At 36.7% G+C, this 27441-nt stretch overlaps 1 protein-coding gene and 1 pseudogene across 2 annotated transcripts in view; both read right to left on the bottom strand.

Annotated features, from left to right (window-relative positions):
* Positions 1 to 10136, bottom strand: part of LOC149569860 (serine/arginine-rich splicing factor) — a 79951-nt gene extending 69815 nt beyond the window's left edge. For both annotated transcript variants that reach the window (XM_089822576.1, XM_089822575.1), the window contains exon 1: positions 9973 to 10136. The gene's annotated coding sequence lies outside the window, so the exon portion shown is untranslated. The remainder of the gene's footprint in view (positions 1 to 9972) is intronic.
* On the bottom strand, positions 662 to 1454 carry LOC149569861 (protein PIN-LIKES 2 pseudogene; annotated as a pseudogene).
* Positions 10137 to 27441: the final 17305 nt, after the last annotated feature.

Genomic DNA, 27441 nt, shown 5'->3' with positions numbered 1-27441 from the left:
TGAATCCTAAATCACAACTTCTTTGGAACTACTATCATAAGATTGAGTCTACACAATATTTGGTAGCATACCTAATGTACCAATTTTCTTTTCCTACAAAAACATCCTCAGAGACAAAGGAAAAGATCAAGGCAAATAACTCTTTATAGTAATTATAGAAATACAAAATGAGTGAGAGACTACAATGAGTGGATACATGTAATACGAATTTGTCAAACAATATGAGTAGGTCTTTTCTGCTCCCATATAAGGATGAATCAAATGGTAATAGAACATTGGTTATCATTTCCCCTTACAATGTTATATTCCCACTCTTATATTATTGAACATACTCAGAGACAAAAGAAAAGAACAAAAGCATAAGGAGATAAATAACACTTTTAATACATACAAGGATACATATAAGAGCCTGATTGCAAAATAAAAAATATTAATCTTGAGAGAGAATACTTATCTCACTATTCTAAATCACATTGGAATAGTTCCAAGTGATTGCAGACCTTGTCTTTACTTAGATCCAAGGCATTTTGGATTGGTTTCCATTTCATAAATACCTCTGAACATTGTAAATTCCACCATTCCATGCTCATCTATATCAATTCTAATATATTTTTATATGGAAATTTTTGACGTACCTTATTTGGGACCCGATACCTTAATACTAACTAGTGCTCTCCTTCCTTAATGTGGTTATTCTCGTAACATGAGTCCCTTTAATGTTTGCCTTAATTGGGTATTTGTATATGTTGTATTGGAGTCCTCTCTACCACAATCCTCACCTTTCTCACCACTTTTGGCTCCGTCAAACACCTAACAGATTTAGGACTTCTACTGCCTTCAACATGCATCTCCTCCTCGTAATGACCCAGAACTCCAGAATTATACTCCATATTTTCAGACATGTTCCTGAAGATCCTTGCAATGAAGGGGGTTTTGCAATGCTCCATCTCCTTGTGATGCATCGCGTGCCATTCAGCTTCAAAGAGCAATGGCACCGTTGCATCCCTAATCTCCTCCCTCTCAATCTCCCCATCCTTAGGAAAAATCTCATAAAATTTCTTGGGAGGCTCCAACATGTGGTACACAAAGGTGTAGACCAAAATCACAGCAACCCATTGTGCAAAGAAAACATAAGCGACTCCCGTTGTATTGCAGTGTTGCCCAAATGGCTGCTTATTAGTATGGCAGATAGATCCAATAATGGCAATTGCAAGGTTCCCCGTGTTTCCGAGCCCCATCATTATAATGGTAAACCTAAAATACTAAGGAGGTGGTCTGCAAATCAGAGCTACCAAGTAACCCAAAATGCACCCTATTTCTGTGCTGATCATAACATTAACGGGGATAAACCACCATTCTCTCATATTCTCCAAAGTGACCGATTTCCCTAGCTCCGTGAAGATCACGCAGGGAAGAAATAGGGCAAACACAAGCTTGCTCAAAAGTTCAACCAGTCAACATAGAGTACACGGATCTTTCTTTTATATGTGAGTAGAGTCCTTCTCTTCATGATTTGATACTGTTGTACTTCCAATCTTGACAGTACTTTGACTGTCTATGTCCAAGATGTAATCACCACAACTACGCCTGTGAGTATTCAATGGCAAGTTGTTGCAGCAACAATTGTCACATGAATGATGAGTGTTTTTGGCTAGATCACTTCATACAGGGAGCTTCTTCGTCTACGCAAGGTGGAATAACCGTGCCAACTTTACCCACATAGGGCATCTGCAGTATGTGACAAATTGGGAGAAATCATATCTGTAGTAATGTCTTGATTTAATGTGGTTGGAATATATCCATTGTGGTTTTAATCGCATATAGAAGATCAGACATTGTTTGTTTTATAATCTTTTATTCTAAGAGTTCGAATCTCCTCTGATACCATGTTAGTGAAATACGATCTGTAACTTGTAATAGCACTTGTGGAATTTTTATGTGTTTTGCAAGTTACTATTCCAATGAATATATATATGATATAAAGAGGCATGCCTCTTGAAGAGACATGTCTCTTTAATATGTTAACTTACATTAGTTATAGTTATAACACAATAATATACTCTCAATATATTATAATGAAATATATATATAATAATATATATATATATATCACTCTTAATATAAGTTAATTATTCCATATATAACATTGTCATATATTATATATCTCATATATATAAAATATAATTTATCCGACAGAATTATAACATTAACAAATTTGATTCCATTCAATACATTTGGCAAATAAAATTGATCATACTTTGACAATGTCATCTTCGATAACATCTTTTGGAGGCCAATCCCATCCAAGTGGATAGTATTCAGTTCTTGGAATATAGAGGCATTGAAATGCTTACGAAGTCAAGTTTTATCTTTATTAAAAACTCAGGCCATTTGAAGCTCTAGTTCCCCAAATAATTTGTCTTGTTCTCAAACAAATACCTAGAGGCATATATGTCACTAACAAGAAATAATGCTGAAACTTTCACAACAGCTCTTCTGAGATGGGGTGCCAATCACAAAAATGCAACTTGTTATGTAACTCAAAACTCCAAGGATTTTTCAATCTTAATGATTCTGGAGCATTGTATAAGCCAAATTCTTTTAACAAGATTGCACCATAATTTATATGTCTATGAAACCAACAATTCTTGTGGAGACCTTTGAGTTCTTCTAGCCACTTGTTTATACACCATCTAAAAATAATGGTGTGATATCTGTTGGAAAGAACATTTCTCATTATATCTGTTTATAATGTTAATGATAGAGGGATTAGATAATTTTTTGAATTGTTTGAATCCAAAGGATCTCTGTAAGGATAAACTATGTGTTGATGCCCATATAACCAATCATGATATGGAAGCCTTTGTACAGAGGTGCTCGTTTGATAAACAAAAATAATTGAAGAATTGCAGATCAAATATTGTCAGAAGACAGTTGCAGGGAAGTAGAGCAAAGGATGATACCATTACCAATTTGGAAGCAGGACTCAATCATTCAACAATAATCTAAATTGCGACGATGGACCAGATAGTAATAAGGTGGTCACCCTGGTGACTCCAAAAAAGGGTAGGGGAAACCCCAAATAGTAGCAGGAAATCTGCAATGCCATTAGATGGATCAGATTTTAGTCAGGAATTAGGGGATGGAAATATGGATTCAGGGAAGAGGAAGTCAAAAGGGTAATGGAAAAACATCAATCCTCTCTTGAAAACACTAGAAAAGAAATTCTCACTGGACCTTTGGAGGAAGATGAGACAATTTCATCATTACTGTCCAGTGTGAGAAGGTGAACCATGCCCTTCCAAATTGGAGGAGAAGTTATGCATTCAAACTCAACAAAAATCGGTTGTAAATTTCAAACCCAGTTTGGTCTGATCCCATTGAATAATCATAAAAGACTATGTCCAAAAATGAAAAAGAAAGCCTTGAGGGGGAATACTGAAGGGGTGGGGAAAGAAGATAATATCTGTTAAAGTTTTCAAGAACCAGAATAACAGATAAATAGCAGGAAAATCAAAACACGTAAGCACCTGAGACACTAAGATTTACCCTAGGAAAACCCTCCTGCTCGAGGGAAAATTCCAGTCCCACTCAAAATTGATCATTTTATTCAAAAACTCAAATGTTCTGTACAAAGATCTCAATCTTGAACAGATGATCAAAACAATTCAGATGTTTCTAACTCCTTGAGAGTTCAAGCATAGTTTGCTTAACTCCTACAGTACAATCAATACACTAAGTATCTGACAGATATTAAATAAAATATAGGCACGATAAGAATAATCAAGATCTGATCATAAACATAGTATCTAAATAGATACAGAATTTTGCTGGAGCACCAATACAATGATCAGAGTCATATTCGATAATCACAGTTGCATTATATCAACCTCCTGATTATTACTGATGTAAAATACTCCTCACAGTCTCAACAATATAATGACAACTTTTAATTTCTGTATAAATTTATACGCATATATATGAACAGGCTTTTTATATATTGAGCTTGTTCATATATAGTATATACTGACATATATAAACTTATACTTCTTTTTTGTTTTTTGTTTTTTGAGTATTGTGTTGTTTATATATATATTGTGCTCCATTTTTTATTATTTTTTCATTTTTATTTTTATATTTGTTTTTTCTTTTATTTCTTTTATTTGCTTTAATATTCTCTCTTGGGTGTATTTATGCTTTCTTCTATGTTTATATTTGTAATTCTTCTTTTTGTTTCTAGTTTTTGGTTTAGTTGTTTTGTATATTTTTTTCTTTTTTTCTTTTTATGTTCTTTGTGTTGCGTGCTTCTCTCTCTCTTCTAGTCTTTTTATTTCTCCTTTGTCGAGCTATTCTACATATTCATCTTACATCCTTCTATGATCTTGATGATGGATCACCGAGTGTGATCTGAAACATTGATGTCAAAAAAAATACACAATCAAATCCAAAAACAAAAATCATTGAAAATGGATTGTGGAATCTGATATTATTAATATAATGTGTTACATTCCAATTTTTGACCTAATTTGAAATATACCCGTTGAGGTTCACATGAAGTTAGTTGACAGTTAAATTGGTTGTAATCCTATGAAATGGTAAGATAGTTAGTCGTTATAATTTCAAGTGAAGATAACATGCTAGTTGATTATTAATCACTAATTCATAAAATTGAGAAGATGGTTAACCGTTGTGATTATTTATAATTAAATAATTTATTATGATAATATAATTTAACTGTGGAGAATTTCCTTGTAGGAAGCATGTCGAAAGGGTGGAAGCATTGTCAGAAAAGAATCAGTCGGGAACATCACCATCACTAGGCAAATGGGTTGAGGACCTACCAACTTGAAAATAGGATACATCTATGGGACCCGCATGAGCTGTTTAAATTAATAATTTAATTAAAATAATTGAATTATAAAACGTACCTTAAAAGAAGTTAAATAATCTTTCATCATATTATTATAATAGATATATCTATATACGTGCATATTGATATAAAAATGAAATTGCACCATTATATTATAATTAGGTGTTCTCACCTCATTAATATATTTACATGTGCTTATATAAATAATAATATTCAAGATATAATAACGTTTGAATTTTAATAATATTCGAATTACAATTTTTCAACTCTATTCTTTCCTTTTTTTAATATTCTTTGCTTTTAACCGATTAAAACACTTGGCATGATAAATTGGTAATAATCAAACTTTAATCTTTCCAACTTCTCTTCCAACCTTTTTATTTTCTTTTCCTTCTCTTTTTCCAATCAATTTAATGCTTGGAATTCGAATGGGAAATAATCTTTTTGTAACCGGTGGGAGCCAAGGAGTCCTATTGCTCTTCATTTAAGGAAACCATGAGAGGAGCCGAACTTTTATTATTCCATTTGTTTACACATTTCTGAAATTCTTCTCTCCTTTTTATTGTCTGCTATGTTTCCCAATTCAATCCGAGTATATTCATTCCCAGCCGAAGCATTCTTTCTGACTACACAGCCAACATTACTTTGTTCTCCCTTACTACTCTAGCGTTCGAAATCTGAAATCAAGTCTCTACTAGCAGGCAGAACAAATAGCTAACAAGAGTTCCAGCTGAGGACGGGAGGAGCCACGTCCAGACAAACCTCAAGCACAACCCCAAGTCATGAATTATATATGCATTTGTATTTCCTATTTCCTTTTTTTTTAATATAAGTCCGATTACAGCCGGCTATACATTGCTAGGACTGTGAATAATACAATATATGCATTCGTAATTCCTCCTTTTCTGAAGTATAAGTTCGATTGCAGCCAGCTATACATTGCCAGGACTGTAAATAAAACAATACATGCATTCATATATCATAAGCCTTCCTTTTCGAAGTCCGAATACAGCCAATTATACATTGTTTAAATGCAAAATACCTTGTTGTTAATCTCTTGCATTTCATAGAGTTCCATTGTAGATCTTCTTAGTTTTTAGCTCTGTGATTGAAATATCATTTATGAAACCGAATGGTAGCTGAACGAGTTTTAAATGATTTTATGAACCATTATCAATAACCATGCTATTATAACTCCCGAAACAAAGAACAGAATGCTCTTAAAATCTTTAACACCTAGGTTCACCAAGCGATGAAACCATGAAATGGTGAAGAGGTGTAAATAAAAATAGAATGATTACAATCTTACAGACACTGAGGAATTCACCGGTAAGATGCCATAGAATTGGTGAAGAGGTGTAAATAATAACAAAGTGATCATAAAATTTCAAACACCTAGGATTCACCTGGGCATAGAAGCCACGGAAGGGTGAAGAGGTGGAATTAACCTGCAAGAATCAACAATGAAATCAGATTTGAATAATGAAACACTTAATAGCTCATGCATGATCCTGTTAATTGTAACCTCCTGTTGCCAAGACAAATGGTGTGATACCAAAATTGCCCAGTAGATGAAAGATGTTCCAAGTCCAATTCCAAGTAGGAAGGGCCTTTCTTGTTAGAGATTGTGTGGGGATATGTTATGGTCCGAGGTTGGGTGGTTAAGCCACTAACATTGTTTCACCTCTCCCCAAGTTGTCAGACGTACAACAGACAAAGATAAACTATACATTCAATTGTTGTCGGATACAGGTATTATCACTTTTATGATGTATGTGCAAGAAGGTAAGATTAATTGAGTTTTTTCATCATTACGATTATTTTACACCTAGATGCGAAAGATAGATTTATGGATTGTCTTACATGAATAATAAATATGAGCATATTTTCTAATCTTGAGTTATTGCCATAGTTAAGCAATTGAAAGGAAAGGAATGATACAATGGTATCTAAAGCATCCCTAGATTGATTCTGTGGTATCTGAAGCCCTAATTTGATACAATGGTATCTAATGCCCTAAATGATCCAATGGAGATTGAAGCCCTAAGTGATACAGTGGTTTTCGAAGCCCTAACTGATTCAATGGTAATCAATGCCCTAATTGATACAGTGATTTGTGATGCCCTAATTTTATGTAGTGGTATTTAATAGTAAACGTCATTTGATTTTGATATGGAAGTATTGAATGATAGTCGTTATAGTGGTATTTGTTGACTAATCTAGGCGATTGCAGAAGCATTCTTACAATAATTTCTCGGATCCAAATTCCATGGTATATGGATTTCAATTTCTGTAGTAAATTCATATGATAGTGTTCTAAGTTCTTAGTTAAGAAAAATTTGTTAAACTAATTTTAACCGTCAATCCCTTTCATATGAATAAAACTGATTTAACTATCTTCCTATGAAATTGAAGTAATAACTATATGTTAGTTGTTAATTAAGACTCGGGAAATCTGATTGTTACATAATGACATCTTTCCTACGAAAGTCGCACTCCACTTTTCTAATACCAAAAATTGGCTCTACTCCAAATCACAAGCCAACTAAAATGGTATCAATTTGAGAAGAAGTTGGTAACTGAAGTGTCATTACCATTGCCATGTATGAGTTGGTGACAGTTTCATAGAGACATTACGAGTTCCTCCAGCGATGAATGTAAACATGAAGAGGAACTCATACATCGCACATTCACCCGAGATAAATGCTATTTGACACTTGTTCATTGACTTACAATGCGAGAGCAATGATGATTATAAGAATAGCCAATTCACCCTCAAAGCATACAAAGTCTTGCATATATTAACCATGAGATGAATCACAAAGGCATCTGAGTTGGCAATGATGAGTCAGTTAGGTTCCAATATAGATTAATAGAGAACAATGAAGCTAACAGAGTGATTGAACTTAAACAAAGGAACAAATTAAAAATAACCATGATTAGCAAATTCAAACCGCGCATCAACAATGAAGACAACATGTCCATCATAGGTAAGAATATTATCTACTGCAGCTACAAACATTAACACTTCCTCTTGGCAGAAGAGATATTATTCCAGATTTTCATGTCATTGTGATAAACACAATGGCTACACCCATAAATGTCAACAACAAAACTTTATCACAAACTATCTCAATGTGATATTGTCATCTCAACATGACATTCACCATTGCTACTCCCAAAGGGTGAATTACACGAGCTAAGTCATGGAGTCTCACACAACTTCCACAATGGCAACTCCCAAAGGGTGGAACAAGGGATTGTACCTTAAACTTCTCCCTCTCAGAGAAGGACTTGTTAACAAGGGATTGTACCTCAAACTTCTCCCTTACGTAGAAGAACTTGTTAATAAGGAATTGCACCTCAAACTTCTTCCTCATGGAGGACTCATTAACAAAAAATTGCACCTTGAACTTCTCCCTCACGAAGAAGAACTCATTAACAAGGGATTTTCTCCCTTACAGAGAACTCGTTAACAACATGTATAAGAATCACATAAGTTGAGACTCTCTCTTGATAGGAATCTCTTTCATAGGAACAACATTCTCATTGCTTTGATTAACACAATAAAAAGTTGATTCCAAGTTTGACCAAACAAGGAGCTTCAGCAATCATACTACTACATGAGCTTGTTCATCCTCAGCAAAAGGATCTAACACTCTCCCCTTGCCATTCAAGCTCCCTCTCAATCTAATTTTTGTAGCTGTATAGTCTCCTTTTGAATGTCATTTCTTCCTTTTTGAAGAAACTAATCACAATGACAATTTGTATAGGTACTTCCTCTTTAATGAAATTATGTGCCACCAATTCAGTCCCATGGTTGCAGGTAGCATCCACGTGTGTTCTTTTCTACAGCCCGCAAGACTTTGAATATAATGATAACCTCTCATCATTCTGTTGCTTCTCAATCCGTCCTGGAAGCATTTTTAGAGAGATTAGCAATAGTTCATAGAATCAAACTACTCATGAAGAGAAATGTACAGATCAATGCTAAAAGCATATACTGTTCCCAATGTTGTAACATGAATAAATATGAATTACTGAAAAATTCGTGATCAATATTCAAAGCTATAATCATAAAATATGTATCTCTTTATTGTCTATATTTCCTCATAATCCACCTATAGATCTTTTGCAATCACATAATTATAGTGCAGGGAGCGAATGAAAAAATCGAACACCAGCACATCTGCGACCCTCATGGACATGAATTCCAAACATGTAAGCATAGACGAGCATGAAAACATCCTCCCGTTGATGTCAAATTGGCAGCCTTTTCGGTCTTCCTATTTCTTCAGCATTTAGCATAGGTTGCATCCTCCCTTTCCTGACTTGGAACGATTCCACAGGTTTTGTCTTTGCAAATGGATTCGGCTATACGTTGTCTACTAATTAAGAGCCCAATGCAAGTGGATTTCTTTGGGGGGGGGTACTAAAGAAAGATGGAGTAGGATAATCAATGACAACGTGGACGATGTAACACTGAGAGCAGTTCAGAGAATAAAGGGGAAAGAGATCATTTTGTCTGATCATAGGTTTTGGGTTAGTACCGATATCCCGATCACTTTCACGTTGCTATACTTCTGGTTATGGGTTTACCGGAATCGGAGGCTATGCATACCTGCGGAAGGGTATTTGATAATGTTTAGGTGCAAAAGTGAATAGAAATTATTACATTTGAATGCAGCAGGTGATGCTGGTGACAGTTCGAAGTTTGAAGTAGCCAAATGAACTAACTGTCATCTATACACGCATAACCTGAATTTCCAAGAGGGTCACTCATCCCTTACAAAGCCTTTCGTTATGCTCAAATTGACATAAGTTAAATATATGGTTGAAAGCTTTAGACGATTCTTCATCATAGGTAGGGTTTCAAACACGTGAATGGAACAGGGAGAGGATATCTACTCTTCCTGTTTTTCTCTCGCGCAATAACAAAGATAGGTATGGGTGATTAAACTGTCATGGAGACGCACCACTACTCATGGTACTTGAAAACTTGAGAGAGTGAAGAAATAGGGTTTAGAAACGTATAAAAAATTCTACTGCAGAGTGAATGAATGTCGAATTACAGCTTAGCAACAAGGGAAGCCCGTACATACCTCGTCTGTGAAGCGATTTGATTTTGTTTTTTTTTGGGTACGCAATTCATTAGCCTGCGTCCCCGATAAATTTAGTAACGCAGAAACATCACTCGAAACACTTATTTTTGCACGGAGATCGACGAATATGGAACAATTTCTATCAGAATCAAAACCAGTTTACTAGTTTTGTTTTGATTTTAAACTTCTTATAGAGTAAACAATTAAACAAATAGACAATCACTGAATTTTAGGGGTGGAACGAATAATCAATAAAAAATAAAAAAATATAAATTTATTTATACAATTTATATAAAACTAATTATAAATATGGTGTATATGCATTACTAATTGATCTGCTACTTCTTTTCTTGATGTTTTAAAATTGATGAAATAAAAATCTTTTTACAAAATATATTGAGTACAATATAAATTTTTAAGTTTAATAAATCTAAATTGTGTGTATATGAAGATCATGGAGGGTTATAGGCACAACCAAAATTTGACATTGGACTCTTACTTAGCATTCTTCAAACATGAATGAAGATATCTATTTCCTTTTCTATCTAATTAAAAAAATTCTTAATCCTATTTTTAAATGAACATTTCAACTTTTCTAAAGTGATTATTTGTTGTTTCTAGATTATGTGAAATTCATGTAGCACAAAAAAATAATCTTGAATAGCAAAATTGAATAGGTAAAGAATGAATATTTGTAATAAATTCAACTTAGCCCATTATGTTTGTATAAAATTGAGAGATCTCTAAGACATTATTTAAGAGCTTGTTGAGCCAGTATCAAATTCTTCTAAGTGAAGCCTCAAGGTAGATCAATTAAATGATGATGAATCTATTAGAAATATTTAGAATAACTAAGGGGGGGGTGAATCAGTTACTCAAGGTCCATATGTACCATTTGAACAATCAAAAATAAAACATTCATTGTTATACTTATACTGTTGTTGCTCAGTATCTATTGTACTATCTCAAACATACTTTGTCAAATGTAAACTTTATCAAATGTAAAACATATGAAGCATTCAACACAAGTTTGACACTATGATTTTTATGTGAAAACCCAATTTGGGAAAAACCACCAGCAACATGTCACCACTTTTTCGAAGTGAGCTCTATTAGGAGCCAATCCTGTTGAAGGTTTATAATACACATTGTTAAATGTGACCTGGTTAGAGGATTTAATCACCCTGTTAGGAGTGGCCTTGTTAGAGGACTTTGATCATTCCATTTAGAATGTCACCTTGTTAAAGGATTTACATAGACTATTAAGTCCTTCAAATGACTGTTAGGTCAACTGTTAACCATATTTGCGCTCCCACAAAAATTTGAGTTTGTCTGCCAAACATGTCCAATGGTCATACCTTTTCAAATATTCAAATGATCAAATGTTATATAAGGATCTATTTTTAAAAAACTTTGGCTATACCCTTCTGTCCTAAGTCTTGCGGCCTCATTTTCATGTCATGCCTTTGAAACATTTTAAGTTGGGACCATGTGAATCACCCTTTGGTTTGCACAATCATGGTAGGTTAAGCATTAACTAGGGTTCAAGTGGCAAAGGCGTGATGGCACTATGTTCGCATCATCGCAAAGTTAGTTGGCTCAACCAAGGTCAAGGTCCCGACAGGGCAATTGCATTATTTTTGCTCAATCACAAGGTTAATTTGATAGGCCATGGTTTAAGTTGCGACAGTGCGATAAGAGCAAAACCTTCAGTTCTTAAGAGATGTATTTTTTCACCGTTAGAGCTTTCAAATCTATGGCCAATGTGCTATCACAATGTGTTAAGAAAGAACTGTAGTCAGAGTTGCAATCGAGCGATTTCCTTTGTTTTGCTTGGTCACAAGGTTAAGAGGTGAACCTCGGGTTAAGATGGCAACAACACGAATGCAGGTTAGGATCTCAGTTTCACAAGCTTGCGATGGTCAGTGGGAAATGTTGAAGACAAGTTGCGAAGTAGTGATAGATAGTTGGTCACGATTTCGCAAGTAATAACTGCTAATGAAGAAAGTTGGTGGCAAAGTTGCGATCACGGGCGGTCAAACATGAAACATAAAAGTTGAATGTTGGCAAGGTGGCAAAATAATAAAGGACAATTGGTCCACATGGAAAGGTCTAAAGATTGACTCCAAGTTGACTGATGACTCAGCTAATTTGGCAAACTAATGACAAAGGAAGCAGTTCTTTGATGGCAGATCTAATCTTTTCAATCTCCTGCAACCATTTTCATTATTCCTTATGTCTAATAAATGAAGAGAGGCACTCCATCGTTTCTTGTTGGTCCATCTAATCAGTCAGAACATTAATGGTCTTCATTTTTGTCTTCTCGAGGGCTCTATTTGGTGAGTAAGTGATTTTCCTGCATTTGGATGTGTGTCATGGTCATATCTTTCCCAGATTTGTAGTGACTGCTCTCTGTCATCTTGAATACAGTTGTTAAGTTTTGTCTCAAGGTAGAAGCTATCTAAGTTATGTTTAAGCTATAAAAGCGCATTTTGTAATCTTTTGAAGGGTTGATTCTTCTCTATTTTTCTTGGCATGTTTTGGCATGTACATTGTAAATTCCCTTTGCCTCTAAACTATTCATGATATTCTGCCTTATCTCTTTCAGCTATTGATGTACTGTGCAAGATCTATTTGCCTCTATTCAATGTATTGTGGATCTGTAATTTGCATGACTATATCTCTTTTTGCCTATGAATGATATATAGTGAAAAAAAAATTCTTGTGTCACTCGTTTGGTTGTTTGATCTTCATGGTATTGATATGTTAAAACAAGTCTGAATCTGTATATCTTTTGGTGTCATAATTGTTAACTATGAATGTATGGGTAGAGATAAGATTTAACATTTTATTATTGTACATCACCCCCTTAAAATAGATTAGGTAGTTGCTTTCATGCATTCCTTCTCCCTTTTCCTCTCCAAGTGTTGTTTAGGTGCATCCTAATAGCAAAGGAAGTCAGCCTTCTCTAGAGACTCGACCTTATAGTTCAAGTCCCACAACTTGAAGGTTATTTCCATGTTTCACAAGGTTGTCCTTAGGTAAAAACTTTGGACAAGGGTGCAAGCTTTTGTGACAATAGTTTTTGGCATGCCCGGCGGGACACACTCTTGAAGTTTTATATGTTCACCAGTGTCAAGGAAGAAAAGTTCTAATACATGCTAAAAAGATAGTGTTGCTCTTAGTATTTTTAGGCTTTCAAGAGGTCCATTTTCAAGTACTTGGCCACTCTATCCTACAATATATCTGGTTTCTAGACCAAGTTGTTGTGATTCATGCCCAAAGCTCATACAAGGGCATCTTCTACAGGTAATTTTTAATACACTGGCCTCTCATTTTCAAATCCTAGGTATCTCTATCACCAGTTAGGAGTGCAACAATAACACATACTCCTGCAAGATCCATCTCCACTCCTCCTAATGTTAGATCTTAGCCTATGTTGCCATTGTACGGTAACTCAAGTGCGGAAACAGATTCCTACACTAATCTCATAAGGAAAGTATGATGCAAATCCTATTAAAATCTTCTACACTTACAGATTCAATATCATGTAAATAACAATATTGCAGCCAACCATGCATATAGAAATTAGACAAAGAAAGAAAACCATAACACAAAGATTTGCCGGTGGGGAAAAACCTTTCGGTAAAACAACCCCACCCCTTCAGAACCTGCACAATGTATTATCTTCAAAACAAGATTACAATACACTTGCAATGCAAGTTCAACATCAACAACAGAAGACTCCAGTAGCTACTCGCAGTACCAAAAATACACATTTTTCACACTGCTTTACAACCCTAAAAATGCTTATAACATGTGCTTCACTTTAGGGCTACTCCCAAAAGGTAAACCGTATTAGGGTTTTACCATTCTCCGAGAAAATAGGAACCCCAAAAAAAATTTTGAAACCCCACTATTGGGGTAGAGTGTACAGTACTCAAATATCTTAGTTGCCACATGTCTTCACCTGTCATTGAATCTTCCTAACATAGCTCTTACGTGTCATAGGAATCCATCATAACCGTTTTAGTCATGATCTCCTTACACACAATTCAAGATGTCGACACATCAACATTATTTGCAAGAAATACATTTTACAAAACAAATAATAAGAATAGGAATTATACAAGGTTGAGACACCTTATTCCTAACATTCTCCCACTTGTCGAACACCTTGTAAGAGCAACAGGAACATAACAGGAACTAACCGCTATAGGCCGAAAGGCCCATAGACTCTGAACACCATCTGAACTTCTCAGTGCCCACTGGTTTCGTTAATGCATCTGCAACATTCTTCACAGTATCTACCTTTTCCAAATTTACCTTTCCATCTTCCACCATATCTCTCACACAGTGATACTGCAGATCAATGTGCTTCGTTCTGGCATGGAAAGTTGGATTCTTTGCCAGGCAAATAGCACTCTAACTGTCACACCAAATAGTAATATGTTCTGCATCAACACCAACATCAGAACACAATCTGTTAAGCCAAATGGCTTCCTTACAAGCTTGAGTAGCAGCCATGTACTTAGCTTCTGTAGTGGACAAAGCAACCACGGGTTGTCACTTGCTCATCCAACTGATGGCACCACCAAACATAGTGAACACATAAGCACTGGTGGATCTCCTACGGTCAATATCACCTGCCCAATCTGAATCCACAAACCCATGAATACAATCTGAATGCTGAGATCCAGAAGAGTTACCATGATAACATATGGAGTAATCTGATGTACCCCTCAAATATCTGAATACTCGCTTAATTGCATCCCAATGTATCCGTCCAGGATTAGCCATAAATTGACTCAAGACTCCCACTACTTGGGCAATGTTTGGTCTAGTACAGACCATAGCATACATAAGGCTGCCAACTACACTAGCATAAGGTACTCTACTCATGTCCTCCACCTCACTAGGAGATTTTGGACAATCATCTACAGATAACTTTGTTCCCACAGGAATAGGAACACATAGTGGTCTACAATCTGCCATGCTGAACTTGTCCAACACAGACTTCACATACTTACTCTGACTCAACCAAAGTTTTCTGTTAGACCTGTCTCTACTGATTTCCATACCCAAGATGTACCTAGCTGCCCCAAGATCTTTCATCTCAAACTGTGCTGACAACTGAGATTTAAAATCAGAAATCATACCCTTACCCTTCCCAAACAGCAACATATCATCAACATATAATGCAACAATAAGAAGGCGATCATTTTCAATTCTGAAATAAACACAATGATCTGATTTCGATCTTACAAATCCAATTGACAACACAAAGGCATCAAACTCAAGGTACCACATCCTAGGAGATTGCTTCAAACCATATAGCGATTTCTTTAATCTGCAAACTAAGGATTCTTTACCTTTAACAATGTAGTGCTCAGGCTGTGACGTATAAATCTCTTCCTCCAAATCACCATGAAGGAAAGTTGTCTTCACATCCATCTATTCTATCTCTAAATCATATGATGAAGCAAGAGATAATAGAAATCTAATGGATGTCAACTTTGCAACAAGAGAGAATATTTCACCATAATCTATTCCCTCTACCTATGAATACCCCTTTGCAACCAATCTAGCTTTATACCTTTCAACACTGCCATCTGCACAGAATTTCTTCTTGAACACACATTTACAGCCAACAGATTTTCTCCCTTTAGGCAAAGGTACAAGGTCCCATGTTTTTTTTTTCTCTAATGAAGCCATCTCATCATACATAGCCTCAATCCAAGAACCTGCATCTTCCATGCCCAAAGCCTCTTTCATAGATCTAGGCTCATCAGTGTTAGTAATCAAAGCAAAAGCACAATTGGAATCTAACATAGAATAACCAAACCTTTTTGGTTGCTTTCTTTCTCTTGTGGATCTCCGCAAGGGTTGAGGTTGAGGTTGTTCTTCCTCTTCTTCTGAACTATCAGAGCTGCAAGAGCTCTCCTCATCATTAGATCCAACATGGTCTCTCTGTTCAGCCTTCTCAGGGGTAGGAGGCAACTGAACAACATCTTTTTCCTTTTCTTTTTCATCTTGTTGTAGCACAATAGGAGAAGATGTTAGCTCTCTAAAAATAACATTTCTACTATACAACACCTTACTAGTCACAGGATCCCAAAGCTTGTATCCTTTCACGCCAGCACTGTACCTGATGAAAATAGATTTAATAGCTTTGTTTTCCAACTTAGATCTTTTCTCCATTGGAACATGTGCATAAGCTTCACAACCAAAAACACGAAGATGTCTAACTGAAGGCTTCTTACTAGACCACACCTCCATGGGTGTCTTACCAACAAGAGCTGATGTAGGAGATCTGTTAACCAGATACCAAGTAGTGGCCATAGCTTCAACCCAAAACCTTTGTTCTAAACCACCTCCACTAAGCATACTGCTAGCTTTCTCCATCAATGTCCTGTTCATTCTGTCTGCAACTCCATTTTGATGCGGGGTATAAGGAGTTGTCTTATGCCTCTCGATACCTTGTTCTTTACAAAACTGTTCAAACTCTGCTAAGCAAAACTCACCACCATTGTCAGTTCTCACACACTTAATCTTCTTACTAGTCTAATTCTCTACAAGGGCTTTAAATTCCTTGAATTGACTAAAGACTTGTGTCTTACTTTTAAGGAAATAAATCCATGTCCTTCTACTGTAATCATCTATGAAAGATACAAAAAATACAGACTTGGAGATTGAAGGAACTTTTACAGGACCAAATACATCAAAATGAATAAGATCCAAAACATCAGAGGATTTGTGAGAACTAGAGTAAAACTCAACACGATTTTGTTTACCATATACATAGTGTTCACAGAAGTTGAACTCGAGATTGCAATCATTTAACCCCTCAACAAGATTTTTATTTTTCAGGGTTTTGAGACCCTTCTCACCAATGTGGCCAAATCTCATATGCCACAACATTGTCTTTTCTGCAGGAAGCTTTCCTTCCAAAGTGTTTACACCCTTAGGTACACTTGTTGCACTACCATCAGAACCACTAACCATAGTCTTCTTTACTGCTCGTTCAGATGGTGGGGATGAAGTGATAGCTACTCTCTTCTTTGAAACAGAAGAACTATTACACTGAGAAATGTGTGCATCAAGCTGAAACAAAGTACCTCTCCTCGTACCCTTAACAAGTACCATAGCTCCTCTTATCATCTTACATCCATCTTTAGAAAAAACAACTTGCACACCTACATCATTTAGCATACTTAAAGATAATAGGTTTCATGCCAAACCTGGAATGTGCATAACTCCATTGATTCCCTTTACTCGTCCATCAGGAAATTTGATAGTGACCCTTCCGTGTCCAACTATCTTTAGGTGAGAATCATCACCCAAGTACACCTTTCCACCATCGAACTCTTCATATCTTGAGAACCAATTTCGATGAGAGGTCATGTGAAAAGATGCACCCGAGTCAACCAACCACACATCATCAGATGCATGGCCTGCCAAAGCTATGATGAATGCATCGCCATCTTCTTGAGATTTTTCAGAACCAGAATCTGAGGCTTTCTTCTTCTTCTTAGGCTCTTTACAGTCTTTACAGAAGTGCCTAGTCTTATCACAGTTCCAACATTTTGCCTTGGACTTATTGGAAGTCTTTGACTTCCCACAGGATTTGGATCTACCCTTATTGTTAGACTTATTGTCATTTTTCTTTCCTCTTTCAGTGGATCTCCCACGAACGGCAAGGGCTTCTTTTTCTGAAACAGAAGCCTTTCTCTACATCTCCTCTGATAGCAACGAAGACACCACATCATCCATTTTGAAAGTGACTAACGTGCTTCCGAGAGCCATCACAAGATGGTCCCATGAATTTGGTAAAGAACACAAAAGTGTGTAGTAACGATCCTCCTCCTCTAACTTGACACCAGCTGATGTCAACTGTGCAGCCAGTAGATTAAATGCATTTAAATGATCTGTTAAGGATCCACCTTCCTCCATTCGCAGAGAATACAACTTCTTCCTCAGGAACAACTTGTTCACCAAAGATTTGGCCTAATACATGGCCCCAAGTCTCTCTCATAAACTATATGCGATTTTCTCTTCTAGAACATTCAGAAGGACTGCATCGGTTAAACAGAGTCTTATGAGACCCTTAGCTTTACGGTCTTTGATATCCCAATCTGCTTGAGCTATAGTTGCTAGTCTTTTAGCGCTTGTAGTCGCTTCCCATAGGTCAGGATCTTCCAGCATGTCTTCCATTTTGAGTTTCCACAACTCAAAATTAGTGCCATTAAATTTCTCCACCTCCATTCTTCCATATGATGAACTCGCCATTTCAATCTGCAAATAAGATTCAGGATGCTCTACACAAGACTCCCACTCAACTTGAGATTAGCTCAAAAAACCCTACCCAACAACTAGGATCAAAAGTTGATCAAGCTCTGATACCACTTGTAAGGAAACTCAGGTGCGGAAATAGCTTCCTACACTAATCTCATAAGGAAAGTATGATGCAAATCCTATTAAAATCTTCTACACTTACAGATTCAATATCATGTAAATAACAATATTGCAGCCAACCATGCATACAGAAATTAGACAGAGAAAGAAAACCATAACACAAGGATTTTCCGGTGGGGAAAAACCTTTCGGTAAAACAACCCCACCCCTTCAAAACCTGCACAATGTATTATCTTCAAAACAAGATTACAATACACTTGCAATGCAAGTTCAACATCAACAACATAAGACTCCAATAGCTACTTGCAGTACCAACAATAAACATTTTTCACACCACTTCGCAACCCTAAAAATGCTTATAACATGCACTTCACTTTAGGGCTACTCTCAAAAGGTAAACCGTATTAGGGTTTTACCATTCTCCAAGAAAATAGGAACCCCAAAATTTTTTTTGAAACCCCACTATTTGGGTAGAGTGTATAGTACTCAAATATCTTAGTTGCCACATGTCTTCACTTGTCATTGAATCTTCCTAACATAGCTCTTATGTGTCATAGGAATCCGTCATAACTGTTTTAGTCATGATCTCCTTACACACAATTCAAGATGTCGACACATCAACATTATTTGCAAGAAAAACATTTTACAAAACAAATAATAAGAATAGGAATTATACAAGGTTGAGACACCTTATTCCTAACAGCCATCTGCTCATATCAATAGATCACCTTCTTATATGGCTCAACCTAGAGCTCATTCTTTTGCCATCTTTGATGGTGGGAGTCCTCTCCTTTTGGCTTGAAGACATGATATTCCAGTGTCAGCTCTCAAAAGTATACCTGACTTCACTAGTAAAACTTCCATCTCTCCCTTAGAACACATCCAAGAAGTTGCAAATGTTTGTAATATAGATAGACTATCTAAGGATGATGTTGTTGTTAGGCTTCTAGCTTCGTCCTTAAAAGAGAAACCACTACAATGGTATAGAGGTTTGTCTCATAACTCTATTATTGATTGGGATGGGTTAGGAGCAGGGTATTGTAAGCATTTTGAGGACAAAAGTGATCACCTATCACTTCTAGAGAAACTAACAACTATCAAGAGGGCACCCCATGAATTTATGACAAATTTTAATTATAGTTTTCAGAAGACATGGGATAGAATACCCACTACAATAAAGCCTTCTCTAGGTAATGCATTCTTGTATTACCTCGGAGCCTTTAATAGCGATATTGCTACCACTCTACAATCTGTGGGAGGGGACACTTTACCAAATGCTTGTGAGGTTTCCATAAGAGCAGAAAATATCTTGATACAAGGAGGGAAGTTAGCTCCAAGACCTCCAATGCCCTTCTTTCCTGACATGCCCAATTGTCAGCCTATTGTAGCCCATATTCATACTTCCTCTATAAGTCAACCTCTTGTTGTGGTCCCAATATCTTCCACATCCTCTAATGGGTTTGATAAGATTGAGGCCATGATGCAAGTGTTGATGTAGAATGTGGACAAGAGGATGCAGAATCAAGAAAAGAAGATGGAGGACAATAGTACAGTAGTGCAAAAAATGGGTAATGTGTTGGTGACTATGAAGAGGCAACAAGCTCAAAATAATAAGCCTCCCCACCTTCAATATCAAGGTCCCATACATAATAGACCTCTGAACCAGAGTCATGTCCCCTACAATCAGAATAGACCTATTAACAACACCCATACTATGAATACCAACCTAAATAGGGCTTTAGTCCCTCAAAATAATCTTGCTCAAGATCAAGATTCTTGCCCTTCTTGTAACTACTCCTATGGATATTATATGTGTCAGAGGGCAGAGTCTTATTTAGCATTAACTACACAGGAACAAACAATGGGCTAGCAACACAATGCTAATCAATCTATTGATGCTTCTTAGCAGGGTGGTTGTTATTTCATGAATCATCAGGTGGAAGAGCATTGTAATGTAAAACAAGATTCCTATGCTTGCAATATTGGGAACAAAAGAAGAGTCATTGAAGATGCTACTCCCCCTCTTCACAATTAGGCTTCAACATCAAATGAAACACCTCATGCACAAGCAATGGATCAGCAACACAACACTAATCAACTTGCTAACGCTCCTTGACAGCAAAGCAAAATAATATCAAAAGAGATTTGAATGACCCTCAGGTCGTCCCATCTCAACTTCCTACATATGCAGCTCCCAAGGTTTCTGACAAAACACCTAATGCATCATTCAGTGTGGTAGATAAAATGAAGAAGACATGTGTGAATATTTCCATGTGGGACGTTGTTGCTACTATACCATCACAGAAGAAGCTATTGCAATGAGAGTTGGAGAGCATTGAACCAAAGGATCAACCACTTAGCATGGAGAGTGCCACAAGTTTTGTACAACCATCAAAGGAGGTACATAAATGTAAAAGGGTTAGACCTCCTCCATTTTATGTGTCTCTGATTGGAAGGGATAAGCTAGTCCACAATTGCATGATTGATTCAGGGGCTAGTAGTTCGGTAATGCCCAAGTGTATTGTTGATGCCTTAGAAATGAAATATGAGCCTATTATTAGGGATATATTGTAGTTGGATGGTAGTATTGTCAAGGCTGTAGGAATCCTTAGGAATGTTGATATGGCCCTACATGCATGCCCTGGCTATATTGTAGTTTAAGATGTATCAGTTACTGAAGTTAAGTCACATTTTTCCATCTACCTTTCAAGAGATTTCACCACCCAAATAGGTGGCTACATATCCTTTGATTGGTCATACATGTTTTTTAGAACAAGATATGGAACTAAAGCTTCAATCAGAGTAGAACCTTTAGCCCTCAATCATATTGAGCCCCACACTCCTAATCTTATCAATATGATTTGTACTATCCTAGAGATAGATGAAAATGACATAGCAAATGAGCTTGCCACTTCCCTAGAAGAGATACCTAATTTTCTCTTAGATGAATGGGCTAATGCATACTAGTTTGATCCTATATCAGAAACTTGAGATAGGCCTTGGTACTTATTATATTTTAGAAAAGGATGCTTTTGTCCCTAACCTAATGAAGAAGAAAGAGGACACAAGTGGGGTATGGAGCACGTAATTTGATGGATCAAGAAATAAAAATGGATCAGGAGCTGGTGTGATGTTGGTTTCTCTTGCACTAGAAAGGTACTACTTCTCATTTAGGCTTCAATTTAGTTGTACTAATAACATAGCATAGTATGAGGCATTGATCCAAGGTCTCCTACTTGCTCAAAAAAGAGGAATTCAAGTCTTAAGTGTTTATGGAGATAGTGAGTTGATTGTCAATTAGGTGAGAAATCAAAATGTCACTAAGAATGGTTTGCTAAAGTTTCATAAACATAGAGTATGGGACTTGCTTGAAAGTTTCAATGCATTTAATATTCAAAGCATCCCTAGAAAAGAAAATAGACATGTTGATAGACTTGCAGTAGTTGGTATGTCTTATGATGTGCTAGGGAGCCTTGAAGATGAAAATAAGTGGCAAATTAGAGTGGTGGTTAGACCTGTTGTCTCTAATAATAATGTAAATTGACAAGTTTTTTTAATCTGATCCACGAATTGTAAGTTTCTTGCAGAATGAAGTAGAGTTCTCAAATATAAATCAGTCAAGGCTACATGACTAGTATGGGGATCAGATCATCAATCTCAGTTCTAACAAGTTGCCTAAGGGTCTGATTGTTAGGATAAACCACAGACAGAAATAAAAAACTACATGCAAATATAACTAATAATAGAAAATAATAGAACACACAGAAATGAACACAAGGCACCAAGATTTAACGTGGTTCACCCAATCCCTGGGCTGCGTCCACCAAACAGCAAGTTCGATCTTATTACAATCCAGTGATTACAATCCGTAATCCCTTACAGCTCAATACCACCGCAAGAACCAATTTCGTATCACAACATTATAAAAAATACCCAACCCTAAGCCCTTTTATACAAGTATTAAACCGCTTTAGGGTTATAACATGTCGGCCATATGTCGGCCATAATATGTCGGCTACTGCCCAAAAAAAATTTTCCACTATTTATGAAGTATGTACAGTACTTTCCTGATCAGTCACCACAATATAACAATCTCCCACTTGGGGACTGATCAGGCTCCACACTAAACAACAATCACCCACTTGGAGACTGATCCTGTAGCAATACCACTACCACATGGGGTTCCCACTAGATCAAACCATCCTGGACTCTACTATTCTTTTATTCATGTTCAATCTAAAAGACCAACCGAAGTTGAAGAGGAGTTCAGCTTCTCCCTTGTTACAACCTTTGTCAACATATCTGTTGGATTGTCATTGGTATGTATCTTCTCCAGCTGTAACTGTCCATCCTCCAAAACTGACCGAATGAAATGGTACCGCAACTGTATGTGTTTGGTCTTAGAATGCAGAGCTGAATTCTTAGCAAGATGAATGGCACTCTGACTATCTGTGAACAAATAATTATCCTTCTGAGGATGTCCCAATTCTTCCAAGAAGAACTAAAGCCATATCATCTCTTTGGCTGCCTCTATAGCAGCAATATACTCTGCCTCTGTAGTGGAGAGAGCATTAATCTTCTGTAACCTAGAAACCCAGCTCATGGCTGCCCCACCAACAGTAAAGACATAACCTGTAGTACTCCGCCTGGTATCAATATCCCCAGCCAAATCTAAGTCAACATAGCCCTGTAAATCAGTAGTAGAGCCCCCAAAGTGTAAACACTTATTGGATGTTCCTCTCAAATATCTGAGAATCCACTTGACAGCATTCCAATGCTCAAATCCTGGATGACTCATATACCTGCTAACGACTCCCACTGCATGTGCAATATCTGGCCTAGTGCATACCATAGCATACATCAAACTTCCTACAGCTGAAGCATAGGGTACCTTGGACATCTTATCCTCCTCTTCCTGTGTCTTGGGACACATCTCCTTAGTCAATTTCAAATGACCAGGTATAGGTGTGCTGACAACTTTAGCATTCTCCATAGAGAAACGTTGCAACACCTTCTCAACATAATCAGCTTGAGATAGCGTCAATGTTCTATTCTTCCTATCTCTGCAAATCTTCATACCAAGGATTTGTTTTGCTGCCCCCAAATCCTTCATAGCAAATGCATGTGCTAATTGGCATTTCAGCCCCTTAATATGATCCATGTTAGACCCAGCTACAAGCATATCATCAACATATAAACATAAAATAATGTAGCTATCATCATCCAACCTCTTAAAATAAACACAGTAATCTGAATGACACCTATTATATCCATGCTCATGCATAAAATTGTCAAATTTCAGATACCATTGCCGAGGTGCTTGCTTCAAGCCATATAAACTTTTCTTCAATTTGCACACTAAGTTCTCCTTATCTTTGACCTGAAAACCCTGTGGCCGAGCCATATATATTTCTTCATCCAAATCACCATGAAGAAAGGTTGTTTTAACATCCATCTGCTCTAAATGAAAATCTTCAGTAGCCAAAAGACTTAAAACAATACGAATAGAAGTCATTTTAACAACAGGAGAAAATATCTCATCAAAATCAATTCCCTTTTTTTGTGCAAATCCTTTTACAACTAACCTAGCCTTAAATCTTTTCTTACCTCCTTCCTCTTCTTTCAACCTGTAAACCCATTTATTCTGTAAAGCCTTTTTACCTGTAGGCAACTTGCACAAATCCCATGTCTTATTTTTCAGCAAAGAGTCCATTTCATCTTTCATTGCAGACTCCCACTGAATCTTAGTATCCACCTGCACAGCTTCATCATAACTTTCAGGTTCACCAGCATCAGTAAGTAAAATAGAATACAAAGAGGGAGAAAACCTTTGTGGAGGTCTAATTTGCCTTGTTGGCCATCTAACATTCACTAGTGTGTGTGGTATTTGTTGTTGCAGTTGTTGCACATCATGAGGAATGGCTAGAACATCAGCTTTTGGAGTATCATCCAGCACTACATAATCATCTTCTTTCTTCTCATGTTGCTGCAACAGATCTTCGTACAACACTTTCTCATTGAATATGACATCCTGACTTCTAATAATTTTAAGATTTTCAAAATCTCAAAGCCTATAACCAAATTCATTAATGCCATATCCAACAAAGACACATTTCTTTGATTTAGCTTCTAGCTTGGTTCGATTTTCAGAGTCTATATGAGCAAAAGCTTCACAACCAAAGGTCTTGAGAAAAGAATAACTCACCTTCTTACCAGTCCATGCTTCCTCTGGAATACCATAGCCCAAAGGAGTAGAGGGACCTCTATTAATCAAATATACTGCAGTATTGACAGCCTCCGCCCACATGTGTAAGGGCAACCCAACATGCAACCTCATGCTCCTTGCGCGCTCCATTATAGTCCTGTTCATGCGTTTAGCCACTCCATTTTCCTGTGGAGTCCTTAGAACAGTTTTTTTCTACGAATACCATTAGTGGAGCAATAATCTTCAAATTCATGACTGCAATACTCACCACCATTATCAGATCTAAGACGTTTTAATTTCTTACCAGTCTCATTTTCAACCAAGCATTTCCATTTCTTAAAAGTTTGAAATACATCATATTTCTGTCTAAGGAAATAAACCCATACTTTTCTAGTTGCGTCATCAATAAATGTAACATAATAATGAGAGCCACCAAGGGAAGATACCTGGGCTGGTCCCCATACATCTGTATGCACAAGCTCTAATTTCTCCTTTTTGTTTTCCTTCCCTGTCTTTACAAAACTCACTCTCTTTTGTTTTCCATACCCACAACTTTCACAGAAATCCATATTCACACATTTTAGACCTGGTAAAACTTTCCTTGAATGAAGTACTTTCATACCTTTCTCACTCATGTGCCCAAGTCTATTGTGCCACAACGTTGTATCAGAATCTACAGCAGCTATTTGTTCTCCCTGCTCAACTGCAGTAATTGTTCCTGAATATTCATTTTTCTCTGAAACAATCAAAGTAGAAGGAACAATATGACCTGTACAAAGATATAAGGTGCCTACTTTCACACCTTTTGCTACTACAAGGGAACCTTTTGAAACCTTTCAATTTTTATCATTAAAAGTAACTACACAACCCTCATCACCGAGTTGCCCTGCTGAAATTAAATTTCTACTTAGTTTTGGAACATGTCTTACCTCATGTAGTAGCCAATGATTCCCATTCTGCAACTTAATCTTAAATTTTCCCTTTCCAACAATTTGACAGGGTTCATTATCCCCCAAATAAACAAGCCCAAAATCCCCTTGGACATAATCAATGAAATAACCTCTATGAGGTGTAGCATGAAATGAAGCACCAGAATCTAAAACCCATGAATCATCAACACTCTCTAAAGACAGAAGCAAAGCATCCTCTTCGGATTTGTTACTTACCACATTTGCCTCCTTGTCTCCATCTGATTTATCTCCTTCATTTTTCTTTCGATTCCAGCAATCTTTCTTTTTGTGCCCTGGTTTCCCACAGTACCAGCAATCATTTGGTCCTCTCGATTGAGACCTCCTCCCCTTTGACTTTCCTCTTGATTTCCCACGATTTCCAGAGTTACTTCCTCTTTCAGTCGTTCTGCCCCTGCTTTGTGCATTCAAAGCACTTCTTGATGTAGATCCACCTGAGGATTTTTTATGAGTTTCCTCACTTAAAATAACACCGATCACATCATCATATTTTAGGGTACTAGATCCAGGAACAAAATTACTCACCGCCATTACCAAGCCATTCCAGCTTTCAGGCAAAGAACACAAAATTAAGAGAGCCCTAATTTCTTCATCAAAATTGATACCCACAGAAGATAATTGACTAGTAATAGTATTAAACTCATTTAAATGATCTGCAACAGATCCACCTTCTGCCATTTTCATATTAAATAAACGCTTCATGAGAAATACCTTATTTGAAGCGGAGGGCTTTTCATACAGTGTCGCTAGGGTTTTCATCAAATCTTCTGTCGTCTTTGCTTTTGTAATATTAAATGCCACCGATGGTGCCAAGCATAACCGAATGCTTCCGAGTGCCTTTCTGTCCAAAAGATCCCATTCAGCCTCTGACATAGTTCCCTGATTCTTGGCTTTTCCTTCCAACGGCTTCCATAAATCCTTCTGATATAAATAGTCTTCCATTTGCATCTTCCATAACTGGAAGTTCTGCCCATTAAACCTATCAACCCTCAACTTACCCTCATCTGCCATCGCTCCCACTCAACTGTGAGACTCCCACTTAACCATGAGACTTTCTTGCAGAGGATAACTGAAAGACAACCTTGCTCTGATACCACTTGTTAGGATAAACCATGGACAGAAATTAAAAACTACATGCAAATATAACCAATAACAGAAAATAATAGAAAACACAGAAATGAACACAAGGCACCAAGATTTAACGTGGTTCACCCAATCCCTGGGCTACGTCCACCAAACAGCAAGTCCGATCTTATTACAATCCAGTGATTACAACCTAATTACAATCCGTAATCCCTTACAACTCAATACCGTCGCAAGAACCAATTTTGTATCACAACATTATGAAAAATACCCAATCCTAAGCCCTTTTATACAAGTATTAAACTGCTTTAGGGTTATAACATGTCGGCCATATACTTTCTTGATCAGTCACCACAATCTAACACTGATTACCTTGGAGAGTGCCTTCAATCTTGATGATCAAGCAAGAGATAGAGGCATGAACCTTGCTACAAACAAAGATGATCATATACCAGTTGCAGTTATTGATGGAAGAACTCTAAACATGGGGATGGTATGTTCTAAAACTGAGCTTAAAGTTATGTTCATATATGTCAAGAATTTAATGATGTATTTGCTTGGACATATAATGATTTAAAGGGTTTTGACCCAATTTTGTTTCAACATACCATAGATTTAGTTGATAATGTCAAACCTGTTAGGCAAAAGCAGAGGCTGGTGAATCTTAGGATTGAGTCATTAATGAGAAAAGAGCTATCCAAATTAATTGAGGCCAATATCATTTTCCCTATCAAGCATTCCTCTTGGGTAGCAAACCTTGTCCCTGTTAGGAAGAAGAGTGGAGAACTCAAATAATGT

This window comes from Cupressus sempervirens, chromosome 3 (assembly GCF_028749045.1).
Source record: "Cupressus sempervirens isolate cs-2001-9-10 chromosome 3, ASM2874904v1, whole genome shotgun sequence".
NCBI lineage: Eukaryota > Viridiplantae > Streptophyta > Pinopsida > Cupressales > Cupressaceae > Cupressus > Cupressus sempervirens.
This window is presented reverse-complemented; position numbering and strand designations above follow the sequence as displayed.